The sequence below is a fragment of the Gopherus evgoodei genome, unplaced genomic scaffold (genome assembly GCF_007399415.2).
Source record: "Gopherus evgoodei ecotype Sinaloan lineage unplaced genomic scaffold, rGopEvg1_v1.p scaffold_33_arrow_ctg1, whole genome shotgun sequence".
Classification (NCBI taxonomy): domain Eukaryota; kingdom Metazoa; phylum Chordata; order Testudines; family Testudinidae; genus Gopherus; species Gopherus evgoodei.
The window spans coordinates 4,347,658-4,363,191 of NW_022060005.1; the positions used below are offsets into that span (position 1 = coordinate 4,347,658).

Genomic DNA, 15,534 nt, shown 5'->3' on the forward strand with positions numbered 1-15,534 from the left:
GTCACCCGTGAATTGCTGTCCACTGTGTCTGGTCATTTCGTGCATTAACATGTTTGTTTCTTTTTTCTCCTCTGGCGTCTCTGTCAGTGTGGTGCTGGATCCTGACTCCTGCTGCTCTGAGGATGAATTCCCAGAGACCAAGAATGATATAATATGCTAACATGACAAACATGGAAACCTCCCTTTCAGCAGTATAGGGGCTGAAGGGAAAGCTGTGAGAGAATCTTCTCCCTAGGGTAAAGACAAATGTCAGAAATCTTAGGATTTTCAACTATGTTCTCCCTCCTGCACACTCACTGCTCCATGAAAGGACCGCAGGCTCCATCCATGTCCCTGACCAGCCCTTACCCTATATTCGTACAGAAACAAACACAAACCAAGAGGCAGGAGATTATGTCCGATTTTCAGCAACTGTGACAGTTCCTGAAGGAACAAGAGCGACTCCTGCTGGCCCAGCTGGAGAAGCTAGATGAGGAGATGGTGAGGATCCAGAATGAAAATCTCAGTAAACTCTCCGAGCAGAAATCCCATCTCAGTGAGCTGATCAGTGAGCTGGAGGGGAAGTGTCAGAAGCCAGCGACTGAGTTCCTGCAGGTGAAACAGAGACAAACTGAGGCGCCGATTCCGTGGGTGCTTAAGGGCTACAGCACCCATGGAAAAAAATTAGTGGGTGCTTAGCACCCATTGGCAGAAAGCTCCTCCCTCTACCCCCAGCGCCTCATGCCCACCAATCAACTCCTCCCCCTCCCTCCCAGTGCTTCCCACCTGCCTCAGTGGTAAGAGGAAGGGTGGAGGTATGTCATCGGAGAAGGGGTGGAGTCGGGGCAGGGTCTGGGGTTGAGCACCTCCAGGGACAATTAGAAGCCAGCACCTGTGGTTAGAAACATCCCAGATCCCCACACAGGGAAGGGAGGGCCCCTGAATCATAAGCACTGGAGCCAGCGGTCAGAGATCTGAGTGTAACTCGGCGTGTGCATTGCTGACATGTGAGTGACTATTGTTCTTTGCAGATTTACAGACAGAGATATTAGAGATGGAAAAGCCCCATTAGCTCAGGGAATCCATGGCCCTGGGGTCAGGGCAGGGCCTCTCTTCCCCATATTTGCAAAATCCCTTCCTTGGGATCCCCTGTATGAATCAAATGGAACTGAGAGTCTTTCCTCTCTCTCTCTCCCTCTCCTTTCCCTCTAGGATGTCAGAAGCACCTTGAGCAGGTACATGGCTCCCTCTCACTCCCCCTCGCACTTCACAATACGGGGAAAGGGCTTAATGGTGATGTTAGCACTGCATCTCCCCAGGGATGTACAGCAAAATGTGTGGGGAAGGTCACATTCTAGATACAAATCTCTGTGATCAACTTCATCCTGAGGTTCTCACCCTTGCACAGAAAACTCTGGAATTCTCCATTCATTTGGAAGGACTGACCTCACGTATTTCCTAGAGATGTCACCTCCCTGAGGGAATGGCCACCTCAGGATAGCTGAGATGGAATATGGGCCTGTCACTGCTGGGACCCTGGTTACCATTCATCCCAGGCCAGCAGTGGTCAAGAGTCTTTCCCACCTGAGGACTGTTTGGAGACCTGTGTGGAATGAGCTGGGGAGGTGGGAGTTCGTGCCTCAGTCTAGTTCCTACGGGACAGATTTCTGCAGCTGAGAGAAGCAGAGGAATTCTACCTCCAGGCCCATTAGAGCAGCGACTCCCTAGCAACCACTTATAATGAGTCTCACAATGAACTGTAATCACGTGAAATTGTTTCTCTCCAGGTGTAAGAAGAGGAAGTTGCAGCAGCCACAGGAGATTTCTCCTGAACTGGAAGAGCGAGTCAGTGGTTTCTCTCAGACAACTATTGCGCTTCTTGAAGCTCTGAGGAAGTTCAAAGGTACCTAGAAGGGATCTAGGAGGGGAAACTGGGATAAGTTCTAGGAGATCAGAGTGATGATACTATTATAAATATGAAGCCTGAAATCTCACCTCTTTTATCCTTTCCCCCTCCAGACACTCTGCCATCTGCACTGGAGAGAAAAAGAGGGGAACCACTTGGAGCGCACAGACAGGGTGAGACTGCAGCCTCTTCCCAGCACTGGCCCCTCTAGCGACCTCACCCCTGCTTCTCTTCCCCCAAGATCCTGTCCCTGGCCAGACCAGAAACCAGAGCTGGGTTCCTACCCAGGGAGCCTGAGTGGCACTGTGGAGCCCTGCACCCTCCACCTGCCCTGGGTGGAGCACCCCGGGGAGCGGGGACATGGGATGGGGGCTGCTGTCAGGCCTCCCAGAGACCCACCTAGGACAGGTGAAAGGTCAAGGGCTCTCCCCAGCAAGCAACGCTTCCAGCTTGGCCAGGTGTCAGTGCTTGGTGGGAAGAGGAGTTATGGGACAGGGCCATGGAGTGGGCGGGGCCACCAGTGGTGGGACCTTGTGCCTCACCCCCAACTTCTACCAAGGGTCTGGAACTCCTGGGGAGACCCCAAGCCAACATCATGCATTCCAGGGAGCGGGGACGTGGGCTGGGGGTTGCTCTTAGTCCCCCCAGAAACCCATCCAGGGCAGGTGGAGGATTAGAAGCTCTCCACAGCAGCCAAGCTCTCTGCCTGGCCAGGGGGCGGGGCCTCAGCGGGAAGAGGGGGAGTGGGGCAGAGCCATGGAGGGGGTGTGGCCACAGGTGGTGAGACCTAGTGCCCCCCACAGCAATTTGTACTAAGATTCCAGAACTCCTGGGGAGATCCCAGACTGACATCACACAAACAATCCTGACACCAGCCTTAGTGCTGAGTTCATGCCCACGCTGATGAACAGAAACACTCACTGAGCAGCACCTGAACAGAGCTGTCTGCCCTGAGCGCTGACACATCCCTCTGCTTTACCCCAGTGCAGGTGTGTCTCCCCATCGCTCTTCTCCAACAGCCTGCCTTTCCTGTGGGCAGGGCTGGGCTCTCCCATTGGAGCTGCTCCCACTGGAGCTGCTCACTACTCCCTGGTTTGGGGAGATGCTCTCCCTGTGATGCTGCCAGCTCCTGTCTTCTCTCTAGGCTGAGGATGGAGTTACCACACCCAACGCTACCTCCTACTCTGTGGTTTTAAGCTGCTCTTCCCCAATGCTGCACCTTCCTCTCTGTTCCCCAGCCTGGGAGTGGAGGCTGCCTTAGGGGAGGGAGCTTCCCTCTGGGGTATAAAGCTGGTACCGGCCTCCTCTGCTCCCTCCTCAATAAAAGCTTCTAACACCTTCCTGGCTGTGTCTTTGCCACTGGGAATGGAGCAGCCCCAGCAGAGGGAGCAGGGAGCTGAAGCTTCTGGAAGCAAATGAGAAACACTCTAGGCCCTGGTCTATGCTAAGGGGATGTGGGGGGGTCGACCTCAGATACTGCCACTCCCCCATCGACTCCGCTTCCACCTCTCTCGGCGGTGGAGAAACGGAGTTGACGGGGAGAGAGCTAGGGGATCGATTCATCTCGTCTAGACTACACTCTATAAATGTATCCCCTATAGATCGATCACTACCCTGAGGAGCTGCAGTGACATCCCTGCTGAGTCTCAGGTGCCCAGGACACAGGCAGCTCCCTGGGATCCAGGACTGACCCAGCCAGGACACGGCTGCTGAGGAGTATGAGAAATGGTTCCAGCTTCCCCCAGGGCCGAGCTCTGCCCCTAACACTCTGATTCTCTCTCTCCAGTGAATGTGACTCTGGATCCAGACACGGCTCATCCGCAACTCGTCGTGTCTGAGGATCGGAAACGTGTGAGATGTGGAGACACACGACAGCGACTGCTCTACAACCGTGCGAGATTTGACACTGAGCTCTGTGTGCTAAGCTGTGAGGGATTCACCTCGGGGAGACATTGCTGGGAGGTGGAAGTGGGGGATGAGGGAGGTTGGGCTGTGTGTGTGGCCAGAGATTCTGTGAGGAGGAAGGGATGGATCAGCCATAGCCCTGAGGATGGGATCTGTGCTGTGGGGTATGAGTTGGATCAGTTCTGGGCTCTCTCCTCCCCTGTGACCCCCCTGCCCCTGAGCCGGGTCCCCAGCAGGATCCGGGTTTGTCTGGACTGTGATCAGGGCAGGTGACATTTATCGATGCAGGTGACTAGGCCCCGATCTTCACTTTCCCGCCGGGCTCCGTCCCTGTGGGGAGAATCCGACCCTGGTTCTGGGTGTGTGTGGGGGGGGGCCCTGCTCAGCCTGTGTCCCTGAGACACGCAGGGGAGGGGCAGAGGAATATCTCACTGGGAGCCCTGAAATCAGCCTCTCTAGCCTCACACACCCTTTTCTCTGTGACCTCTCCCTGTGGACTTTCTGTCATCCCATCTCTGTGACCCTGGAGGCTGCTTTGTGGTAGAGAAGCCAATAGCATCACTGCCCCAGGGACTGTGCAGCCTGTTTGCCACTGTCCTTTATGATCCAGGAGGACTCCAGGGATCCTGGGTCAGACAGTGTCATTGAGACTTGGGGGGGAGGAGCCCACTGGGAATAGAAAAATGGGTGTCTCTAGCCAAGTAATCCCAGCCCCTATGGCCTGGAGGACTCCTGTCTACCCAACCTCTGGCCTCTTAGCTCTATGACCCCTGGAAGCTCCTCCCCATCCCTCCCTGCAGCATCAGGGATGGGAGGGGAAGGGGTGAAGAACTTCTGGGGGTGCAGGAGGAGAAAAGAGTTTTTACCATCAATGCAATAAATCCGCCTCCAGGAGAGGCAGTAGTTAGAGCAACACATTTTTTTCCCTTGATCTATCTGCATCTACAGCAGGGATTAGATTGACCTAACTACATCACACAGGGTGTGTAAGTTTTCGCAGCTCTGAGCAATTGTCATAACTATAAAGGGAAGAGAACAGCCCTCCTGTGTACAATACTATAAAATCCCTCATGGCCAGAGACACCAAAATCCTTTTTTACCTTTAACGGGTTAAGAAGCTCAGGAAACCTGGCTGACACCTGACCAAAGGACCAATAAGGGGACAAGATATTTTCAAATCTTGGTGGGGGGGGGAAGTCTTTTGTTTGTGCTCTTTGTTTTGGGAGTTCGCTCTTTGTACTAAGAGGGACCAGACATCAATCCAGGCTCTCCAAATCTTTCTGAACCAGTCTCTCATATTTCAAACTTGTAAGTAACAGCCAGGCAAGGTGGGTGAATCTTATTTTTGTTTTCTCAACTTGTAAACGTTCCTTTTTGCTGAGAGGATTTTACCTCTGTTTGCTGTAACTTTGAACCTAAGGCTAGAGGGGGTTCCTCTGGGCTATATGAATCTGATTACCCTTTAAAGTATTTTCCATCCTCATTTTACAGAGATGATTTTTACCTTTCTTTCTTTAATTAAAAGATTTCTTTTTAAGAACCTGATTGATTTTTCCTCATTTTAAGATCCAAGGGAATTGGATCTGGACTCACCAGGAGGTGGGAGATAGGAGGGGGGATGGTTAAATTCTCCTTGTGTTAAGATCCAAGGGGTTGGATCAGTGTGTTGCAGACACAGCAGTGCCAGAGGCAAGCAACAGTGGTTCGTTGCCTAGAGTGCTTAAGCGCCAATAAACACACCAGAGTGGAGAAGCAAACAACCAAATTTATTTGAGCTCAAATAAGGTGCCAGGGAGAAATAACAATCTCAGATCCTGCACACCTAAAACAAGCAGTTTCTTCCTTTTATATCCCAATTGTTTACTACAAAGCTTTCTTGCTGACTAGCTGATCTTTCACTCCCCTGTACTTTCCCATCCAGCTGCAGTATCCTTTTTCAGTCAATCTTTTGACTTCCCCCTCCCTGCTGCTGAGACATGTATACAGTATCTTAAAACGACCTTAAACGTGCTCTAGCCTAGCTTCAATGTGTTACAGCAGAGAACTGGCTATTACAATCAAAAGCTAACAATACTACATTTTTGCAGCTATTAGTACATTAGGTTACACTAGGTTACACAAAGTGCTTAACATGGAGGAACATTGGTTCATTAAGGCCTACAGCAGAAGGGCTTCATTGACACTTGTGGTCTATCACCTTTCCGAGTTACCTAGGGTTATGCCAGAGTGACACCAACAACTCCCTCCTTTGAGAATACTCAACAAACTTTTGGCTGAGTGTTCTCACATTTAAAGGATAACGTGATTAAGCTCTAGGGAGCTGGAGTGCTTTACAGCAAGCAAGCAAGAGAAGAGTAATGATATACAACACCACACCAGTGAGCAGGAGGTGAACAATACCTTCCCTTAGTTTTTCCAGGTTGAGCAACCAGCCCCAGGGGGAATCAGAAATAGTAGGTTTCCTTTCCTGGGCCTTCCACTGTTCAAAAGCCTGTTTGGCTGACAGGATGTGCTTGTTAATATCCTGTGCGCTTTCTGGGACATAAGTACAGTATTCATCCCCTATAAGGGCGCACACCCCGCCCTGGGAAGCCACACTTCCACCCAGGAAGTGTCCACATATGTCTCCATGATCACAGATCAGATGGTATTCCTGATGCGTCTGTAAGGGCAGTGGGCCAAGTCTGATACTCAAGATTACTCCGAATGGCCATAAGCTGGTCATTCAGGAAATCCCGAATTCCTAAACATACTAGATCCCACTGCAATGCCTTCCCAGCCTCAGTTATATTCAATACCATCCTTTCCTGGTGTAGTACTATAATACACCTGTTATTTAACTATTCTCAGGTACTGTCAAAAGGCATTCCCATTAAGAGCATACATTATTAGTCATTGGAATGGTTTCAATATGGGTAAAATTTCTAGTAGCAGAACAAACTTTTGGGTACTTGTTATTTAAAATCCAATTAGAGAGAGCTATATATGCTGAGGGATTTATCCAAAACACAGGGCGCAGCCTGTAGAATAAACCCCCAAATCCATTCAATACCACATTCCCAAACATGGGTCCCACAAATGTCCTCCCACCAGTGTATAATTCTTTGTTTCTTCACCAGGGTCAGTTCTTAATGTCCTTTCTAGTCAGGAATTCCTGGACTTTGGCAATTTCAGTGGAGCGAGTGTTCCTTCTTCTTTCCCAAAACAGTCGTGATGCACCATCCTACAGGGCAGAGGTTACTAGCACATAACCCTGTAATGGTTTTGATTCTTCTAGAAAAATTCAAAGGCACAGTAGATCTGTCAGTGGATAAGGGAGAGGTTACTAGCACGTCACCTTGTACTTTTTCCCTGCTGTCCAAAAGGCACAGTGGAGCTAGAAGGTGAAATAGGCTAATCATCAGTAGGAGAATTCTCCCGATGTGGAGTGGGTCTTTTTGCAGTGAGAATCTTGGGTCCAAGCAGTCAGTCTTTGACACTTCACAGCAGTGTTGGTAGTCACCGGGACTTAAGGGCCTTTCCAGCATGGAGCCAAGGCAGTCTTTCGTCGGTGGACCTTTACATCAATCCCGTCTCCTGGTTCCAAGGAGTGGCAGGGCTGCTAGGGTCTTTGGGTAGTGCTTCTTTACCTGTGAGAAAAGAAACTTACACATTTCATTAGTGCCTGGCAGTGTTTTTCAGATCTCATAGCTGTGTGGGCAAATTCAAGCCCTCCTTTTCCTAGTTGTTAGCCAAGTCTTAACTGTGAGCAGTGTCCTTGAATGGAGTCAGTGTCTTATCTATAGCCTGAGCTTGCTAGCTAATTCTTTTTTTTTTCCCGTTAACTCATTCTGTGCTTTGTTCTTCTTCCTTTCTTGTCTTCTTTTAACCTGCAAAGGAAACTTCCACTTTTTACTTATACACCTTTTTCCCAACAATGAAGACATAAACATTGTCATTATACAGTACATTAGTCTTATTATTTAATATATGCCACACACACCCTTTTACTAAAATAACCTTATTACAGAGCTTTGGAGCAACAAGCCAGGACAAGCACACCCACTTTGAGGAGTTCATTAAATTTAACCTCTAGTCCAATAGCTTTCCACCATCCCCAGCCCTCTGGCTAGAAATTTGAGGTAGCCAGAAAGATCCCATATACAATATGGGGAGTGGGTTAACTTTTCATGCCCTTGCTTTCAAAGACTGTTGGTATGCAAATTTTAACAACAATTTTTGCAATTAACAGTTTGACCAATGAAGTTTCTTTTCCTTGAGGAAATGCATTAGACTTTAGTATATTACATTCTTCTGATTTACCCAAACACTTTGTATTCCAAATTGAACAAAACAAGTATCTGCATTTTAATTTAACCTTTTTGTTTGATTTTAAACTAGACTATTTTATAAAAATATTAAACACAAAAATTCCGGCCACAAAGGACAAACACCACAAGACAGAACATAGAACACAAAACATAATTTCTATTGTGCCAGTAAATGCATGGTATGTTGAATGCTGTTCAGCTGGCATCAGTTTTCTCTGATTATCTGAAAGACAAAAAAACAAGAGGTCTACCCACCCTTTCTGAGCAGACAATCATCACTTGAAATATACAAATACCCTTGTTGACTTCAGGCAAAAACAGAGGAATTACCCAATATTTTCTTGTATTTGTTTCATAAGCAGCCCAGGTTTTCAATTACATAACACTGTATACATTCTTCAGCTAATTTAACTAAATTGTTCATAGCCAAACCGAATGATTGCAATCCAATAATTTCTTTGCCTGAATTTATTTACAAACATTTCACAGACACCAAAAACCTTTTTTTCTTTAGCATTTTTACAAAGTTCAACTGCTGTTTTCTCCAGCAACTACAAAGTTAACTTCTCACTCTCCCTTAAATCACTTGCTTGTCTTCCAACAGCCACTTTTATTAACTTAAATCACCATTCCAAGTAAGTCCTGGGTTTTTGAAATCCCCATGCTTACACTTACTGACTCCTTCCTTCCACTACACCCTTAAAGTTTTCCAATCTCTCTGTCTGTTGCCTACCTGCCTGGGCCCGATCCTGCTTTTCTTGCTAAACCGTCCCTTCCATGGGCACCAACTTGTTCCACTACCAGTTTAGCTAGGAGGGTGGGCTTTTCAACTAGCTCCCACTCTTCCTGGTCTCTTCCCTTAAACATTCTTACTTACAAGACTACCCAAGTCCTCCTTCACGAGCTTGTCACCTGGACAAAAACATATGGCCCATTGGGCAAAGGCCAGTTACTTAACATATAATTTAAAGGACTATTCTTAGAGGGTTTACCCAGAGACTCATTCATCTGTTTGACACTTAAACAGAAAAGAGAATTACACAGAGCGCAGAGGGAATTACAGTCTAAGCCAGACTTTCCCACTTCTATACACTGACCGCTACAGGAGACGGGACAGAAGGATCTCAATTCAACCTCAGAGCTTTCTTGCACACATGGCTTCCACTCGGAGGAATTACGAACGAGAGGTTCAGTTCCGCCCACACTCCTAACCTCCAAATGAACAGAGCAGAAAAACAACAGTAACCGGTTAAACAGAACAGAACCAAAACCAGATAATGTTTCCTTATCCTATTAGGGCTCACTTTTACTTATGCAATTCTCAACATATAACACCGACAGTACCAAGCAAAGCAAACACAAAATAACAAGGGTAAAACAAATAGATGGTGTAAGTTCTGCAGGGCTCCTCCATTCTTAATTGCTCACCAAACTGTGACAAATTTCTGTTACCAATCTATCCCTCATGTCAGGTGATCAGGCTGACACTACAGGATCGTTGGGGGAAGATAAAGAAAACACACCATATAACTGAATTTTAAAGCTTCATTAATAAAATAATAAAACAACAACGGAGAGTGTTGGGAACGCTCCCACATTACTCAGGAAAACCTTAATGCCCCAAGCCCCTTTCATACCCACACACGTACGTCCAGACTGGCCACTTCTGTGTATAATGTTCAGAGGAGTGGGAGAGGTGGACAGGAGATTATCCTTTTTACAGCTTGTCCAGAATTTCCAACATGCTTTTGCTCTTGGGAGGGCTGTTCTCTTACACCCTGGAATCTCCTGCGGCGTCTCTTTCAGAGATTTCAGTCCAGGTCGGCTGCCTGTGGCTTCTTTGGTGTCACCAAGCCACACCGACTCCACGGTCACAAAGGCACACTTACTGGACAGTTAAGCTTTGCAAATGTAATCTCAGTTCTGTAACTTGTATTGCCTTTGGTTCGCTTCTGTCTATATTTTTTCCTTCACAGCCAGCTGGGTCCGAAAGCAGCCCCTCCCTGCACCAAGCACATTCCGCGCCGATTCCTGACCCTGAATGCAGAGCATTCCCTGGGCCAAGATGATTTTTAAATTAACCCATTTCTTTCCTCAATAGACAAATTTGCTCACGCTGTGTCAGGGCTTTTTGGTGATTAAATGCTCCTCTTCGATGTATGATCTTTTCTAGATTGAAGTACCTTCTAGTGGGCATTGTTTAGTTGGATTTTCACGCATGTAAATATTCCAATTCTCTAAATACCTGCAGGTTGTTGAACCATAATGTACGTACATGTAATATGCTGGGGTACTCTTAGGGGGTAAGATGGAATGTTTAGACTGCCCCTCCCCCATTTTCCACTTACACACACAGGGTGGGTGCCCTGTCCGCGCTAGCGGCTCATAAACTAAGGACTTTTCCTTACGGGGTACTCACACAGGAGAGGCTAACGAGGATGGCCACGACCCTCCTACACCTCCCTTCAGCAAAGAGCGTCGGCTAGTCTCTGGGAGACGGCGCCGCTTACTCTGATTGGATCCAGTGAGATGATCAGACTGTCAGTAGCCCACACGGAAAGGAAAGGGGGAGGGAAGATGGGTACACACACTCCTAGACCCAGGCAGCTTCCTCACCGGACGATGCCAGGCCGAGTCAGCCCACCATGGGTCAGACCTCCTAAAGATCCACTAGTTACCGGACTTGCGTTAGAGTAGTCCTGGTCACGAGCTTTTGCTTCACAGGGTACTCTGGGCGTCTTCCGGTAACAGTCACTCTTACTGGCCCCTTTTTTTTTTTGTTTTTTTGCAGCCACAACAGGGAGAGAGTGCACTAGGACATAGGGTCTCCCATTCCTAGACAGGTCCCTCCTTTGTCCCAGAACTATCCCTAACCTGCTTTTGGATCCTTGCACTCCACCAGACAGGGGGAAGAACAGGAGTTACGGTTTGTTTTTTGTTTTTGTTTTCTTTTTTTTTCTTTTTTTCCTTTAACTAGAGCTTTTCATACAAACAGTTTCAGAACCTACCTGTTCACTGACAAAACAGGAGTAATTGTACTGTAATTTACTGATCTTTCAGGTGGCCACCTTTCCTGACCCTTTAATTTGTACTGAGGCCAGTCCACTGTACAAAACCTTTGTAACCTAGTTTTGGATAACGGATCCGATCCAAACATCTTCCAATTCTCCAGAATGCATTCTAGGGGGGAGCACCTTGCCTTCCCCACCTTGCTCTGCCCCTGCCCCATGTCGCAGGTAGATGCTGGGCGTCCCCAGATCCTAACAGAGAAAGTCCGGACAACCGGACTGTTCCTACCTTATCCAAGGGCCCGGTTCCTCACTGTCGCCCGGGACCGGTTCCACATCGTCGCCCACAACTGCTTCTCCACTATTTGAGTGCGTTGCACTGTTGTGCCCTCTGGGGTCGCTCACACCGCGTCTCCGCCGAGGCCCCCGGTGAAGTCACCGGTGTGCACTGGGCGTCGGTCATCACCGAGATCCATTGACCTCCAGGAGGGATCCAGGCAAGGCTAATTTTCGCCTCAGCCCACCCAGGGACGCCAAAAACTGTTGCAGACACAGCAGTGCCAGAGGCAAGCAACAGTGTTTCGTTGCCTAGAGTGCTTAAGCGCCAATAAACACACCAGGGTGGAGAAGCAAACAACCAAATTTATTTGAGCTCAAATAAGGTGCCAGGGAGAAATAACAATCTCAGATCCTGCACACCTAAAACAAGCAGTTTCTTCCTTTTATATCCCAGTTGTTTACTACAAAACTTTCTTGCTGACTAGCTGATCTTTCACTCCCCTGTACTTTCCCATCCAGCTGCAGTATCCTTTTTCAGTCAATCTTTTGACTTCCCCCTCTCTGCTGCTGAGACATGTATACAGTATCTTACAACGACCTTGAACGTGCTCTAGCCTAGCTTCAATGTGTTACAGCAGAGAACTGGTTATTACAATCAAAAGCTAACAATACTACATTTTTGCAGCTATTAGTACATTAGGTTACACTAGGTTGCATAAAGTGTTTAACATGGAGGAACATTGGTTCATTAAGGCCTACAGCAGAAGGGCTTCATTGACACTTGTGGTCTATCACCTTTCTGAGTTACCTAGGGTTATGCCAGAGTGACACCAACAGACCTCAGCTGTCTAGAGCCCTTTTGTGTGCAGACTGAAGGTGCTTGGGGTCCCACACAGCATTTAGCCCAGTGATCTCCTCTAGTCCAGAGCGGTAGCATCTGAGTTTAACCCTTCATGGAGCAACACAGGAGTTCAGATTCCCTGTGTGAAACCTAGTCTCCCTGGTGAGTCTGGGTCTTTTATCAACGAGTCTTTTTCTCCTACTGTCCACATGTCATCATTGCTCCGTGCTCCTGGGGGGGACAGTGGATCCTAATGGTTAGGGCATTGGGCTTGGCCTTGGAAAAATGGGGGTTTATATCCAGCTCTGACACTGACCTACTGAGTGACCTTGGACAAGTCATTTCCTCTCTTTGTGCCTCAATTTCCCCTCCCACCTTTTTTCTCTCTTGTCCAGTTAGACCAGGGGTGGGACAATATGGGAGTGGGGAGGGGCTAGCCTCCTGAGCCAGGAGTTCAGGGGACGAGCAGGATGGTCCTGTGGCTGGATGTGGCCGGCAGGCCGAAGTTTGCCCACCCCTGAGTTAGACTGTAAATGGCTCAAGGCAGGGATTGTCCCTCACTGGGTTTTCTACAGGGCCCCCCACAATCGAGGTCAGATCTCATCTGGGGAGTGTAGGGGCTGCTGGGATACCAATAACCATAATAAACACTGTGATCCAATCAGTAATAACAGACACAGCTTGTAACTCCCCCTTCTCCGGTCTAAAGGCAGCACTCTCACATAGTCTGGCCTGCAGCTCTTGTGAATCAAACCTCACTGGTCATTTAATAATTTCCGGTCTGCGGAGAGTTCCCTTAGTTCACTGGTGGGAGCTCGGTTTGAAAAGGATTCAGCTGCTCAGAGAAAGCTTTCCCACATCAGAAAATTTTTAAATCTTTCTGTTGCCTTTCTTGCCAGGCTGGAGTATCATTAATTTGTACAGCCTCTTTCATGCAATGAAAGCTACACACAGCTGAGTGACACACTTACACCTGTCTCAGGAAACTTGTGATGCCATTAATCTGTAATTCAAATCCAAAGTTATTATCCATTAGAGTGGACAGCAAATCTGTACCTTGTACTCCTGGGCGGCTTCCTGGATGGGAACTACAATGTGAGTGTGGTGAGCCTGGGACTCTCTGCAGACCACACAGATGGGTGTTTCATCCTCTTCACAGAATAGTTTCAGAGCCTCCTGGTGTTTCCCACACACCTGTCCCCTCCTCTTCCCCTTGCTGCCTGTAAACTCAGTCTTGGCGATTTCTACCATGTTTGCCAGCTGCCTATTGGGCCTGAGGTTTCTCTGTTGCACAGTTTGTCTGCACTGAGGACAGGAGATGTCTATATCGGATCCCTCCCAGCACTGGCTGATGCAGGCTTGGCAGAAATTGTGCCCACACTCCAGAGTGACAGGTTCTGTGAAATACTCCAGAAAGATGGGACATGTCGCTTCCTTCTGGAGACTTTCCACGGGGTTCTCTGCAGCCATGGCTCCCTCTGGTCAGTTTGTAACAGGCTTTGTTTCAAATTCCTGAATTCACACTATGCCCCGCCTGCAGCAGCAAGGGGGTGTTCCCCTTCCTGGAACTGACTCCTACTCTGTTCAGTTGGAAGGGGCCTACCTGTAAGATTACAGCCCTGGAGGTTGTGGTGAAAAATTAACCACTAGGGCTGTGGTCTGGCAATCAGCCCCTGTGCTGCTGTGGAGGGTCACTGGGGCTTCACATGGATGTCGGATCTCCCTGTGAGGATGAGCCTGCAGGAGCAGGGTGTGTATGTCTAAGGCCTTGGCTACACTCACACTTTACAGCGCTGCAACTGGGGTGTGAAAAAACACCCCCTTGAGCGCTGCAAGATACAGCACTGTAAAGCGGCAGTGTAATCAGGGCAGCAGCGCTGGGAGCACGGCTCCCAGCGCTGCACGCTACACCCATAAGGGATGTGGTTTACATGCAGCGCTGGGAGAGCTCTCTCCCAGCGCTGCCGCTCTGACTACACTCACACTTCAAAGCACTGCCGCGGCAGCACTCCCGCAGCGCTGCTGGGGCAGCGCTTTGAAATTCCAAATGTGGCCATACCCTAAGGAGCGATAGTCAGACTCGGTGGAATTCTTTTTTTTTATACTATATAAGTTTGACAGATAATGCTCATTTTAAGCAATTTTTATATTTATTGTAAACTTTCACAGTGTTAGGCCTGAATAAAAATATAGCAGACAAAACCAGGTATGCCAACCTGACCAAAGTCAGGCTAACAGAGGTTTTTGGGTAATTCCTGAGTGGAAAACACTGAGAAGCAGCATGTCTCACAAACGCTGGGAAAAAGTGAGATAAGGGAGAGGCTGCATTCCTGGCATAATACCAGATGTGCTGTGTTAGGAGCAGATCCTTTGAAGAACTGATAAGAGCCCTAGCTTCCCAGCATCCTTGTTTTCACTCCCTGCTTTTGTTCTTTGTTTGTTTTAAACTCCCCTACATTTCTAACTTTAGGCATACATGTATACTAAAGGTGTCTAGTTTCTAGTTGTTAGAAGAAAGGGGTGGGTTGCTCAAGTGAATAATTTATGACGCGACGGAACTGTCTATGTAGGCTTATACTAAGATGTAAAGAGCAGGCTGGTTCTCTCTGGAGACAAGCTACTCTCTATTGATGCATGCACTTGTCAATAAAGAGCTTTTGATCGGACCTTGCTGGTGTTGCCTGTCTCTCTCGCGGTCAGACAGTGAACTTTGCCATCTGGGTTAGAATCCCCGACAACAGTTGCACAAAAATCTGGGTTTCAGCATTTCATTCCAATTGTTACCAATTTAAATTTTCACAGCTGTTGGAAATTATGGGGGGATCGGACAATATTTTGGTCAGACAATAACTATTTAATAACACTGGACACTGAGATTCAAAAAGTTGAAGCTTTAGAAGTGTTAAATTGTCTGTGGGCAGCTAAAATCTCCTCCCTCCCCCAGGGCAATAACCCAATTCCTCCTCCCCCCCCACCACACGGACCGAGGCTGAAAGTCCATCTGATGGCAGCTCAGGGGCCTGTGGAATGTGCTGGGATCTCAGCCTGGGCCCTAGTGGGGCAAGTGACCCTGTAACACGACCACACCCAGCAAGGCCTGCACTGATTTTCTCCCTGTTTGTCAGTCGCAGCAGAGAGGCCAGGGACTCAGTGACCAAGCTCCTCCCCACTAGGTGACAACTGGGGCCCAATGGCCAAGGGCAGCCGGTTTGAGGGGAGCTGGCACTAGGGGTCCTGCAGTGCACAGGGTGTGGGATAAACAGAGAGCTCTAGGGATCCATGGTTCAGTGCTGGGTGTGCTGGCCA

At 48.3% G+C, this 15,534-nt stretch overlaps 1 long non-coding RNA gene across 1 annotated transcript; it reads left to right on the forward strand.

The window, feature by feature from the left end:
- Positions 1 to 540: 540 nt before the first annotated feature.
- Positions 541 to 1,802, forward strand: LOC115641193. The gene is made up of 3 exons (XR_003998020.1): positions 541 to 594; positions 1,192 to 1,214; positions 1,767 to 1,802. It is a non-coding gene; the product is annotated as an uncharacterized LOC115641193 (long non-coding RNA).
- The last annotated feature ends 13,732 nt before the right edge of the window (positions 1,803 to 15,534 follow it).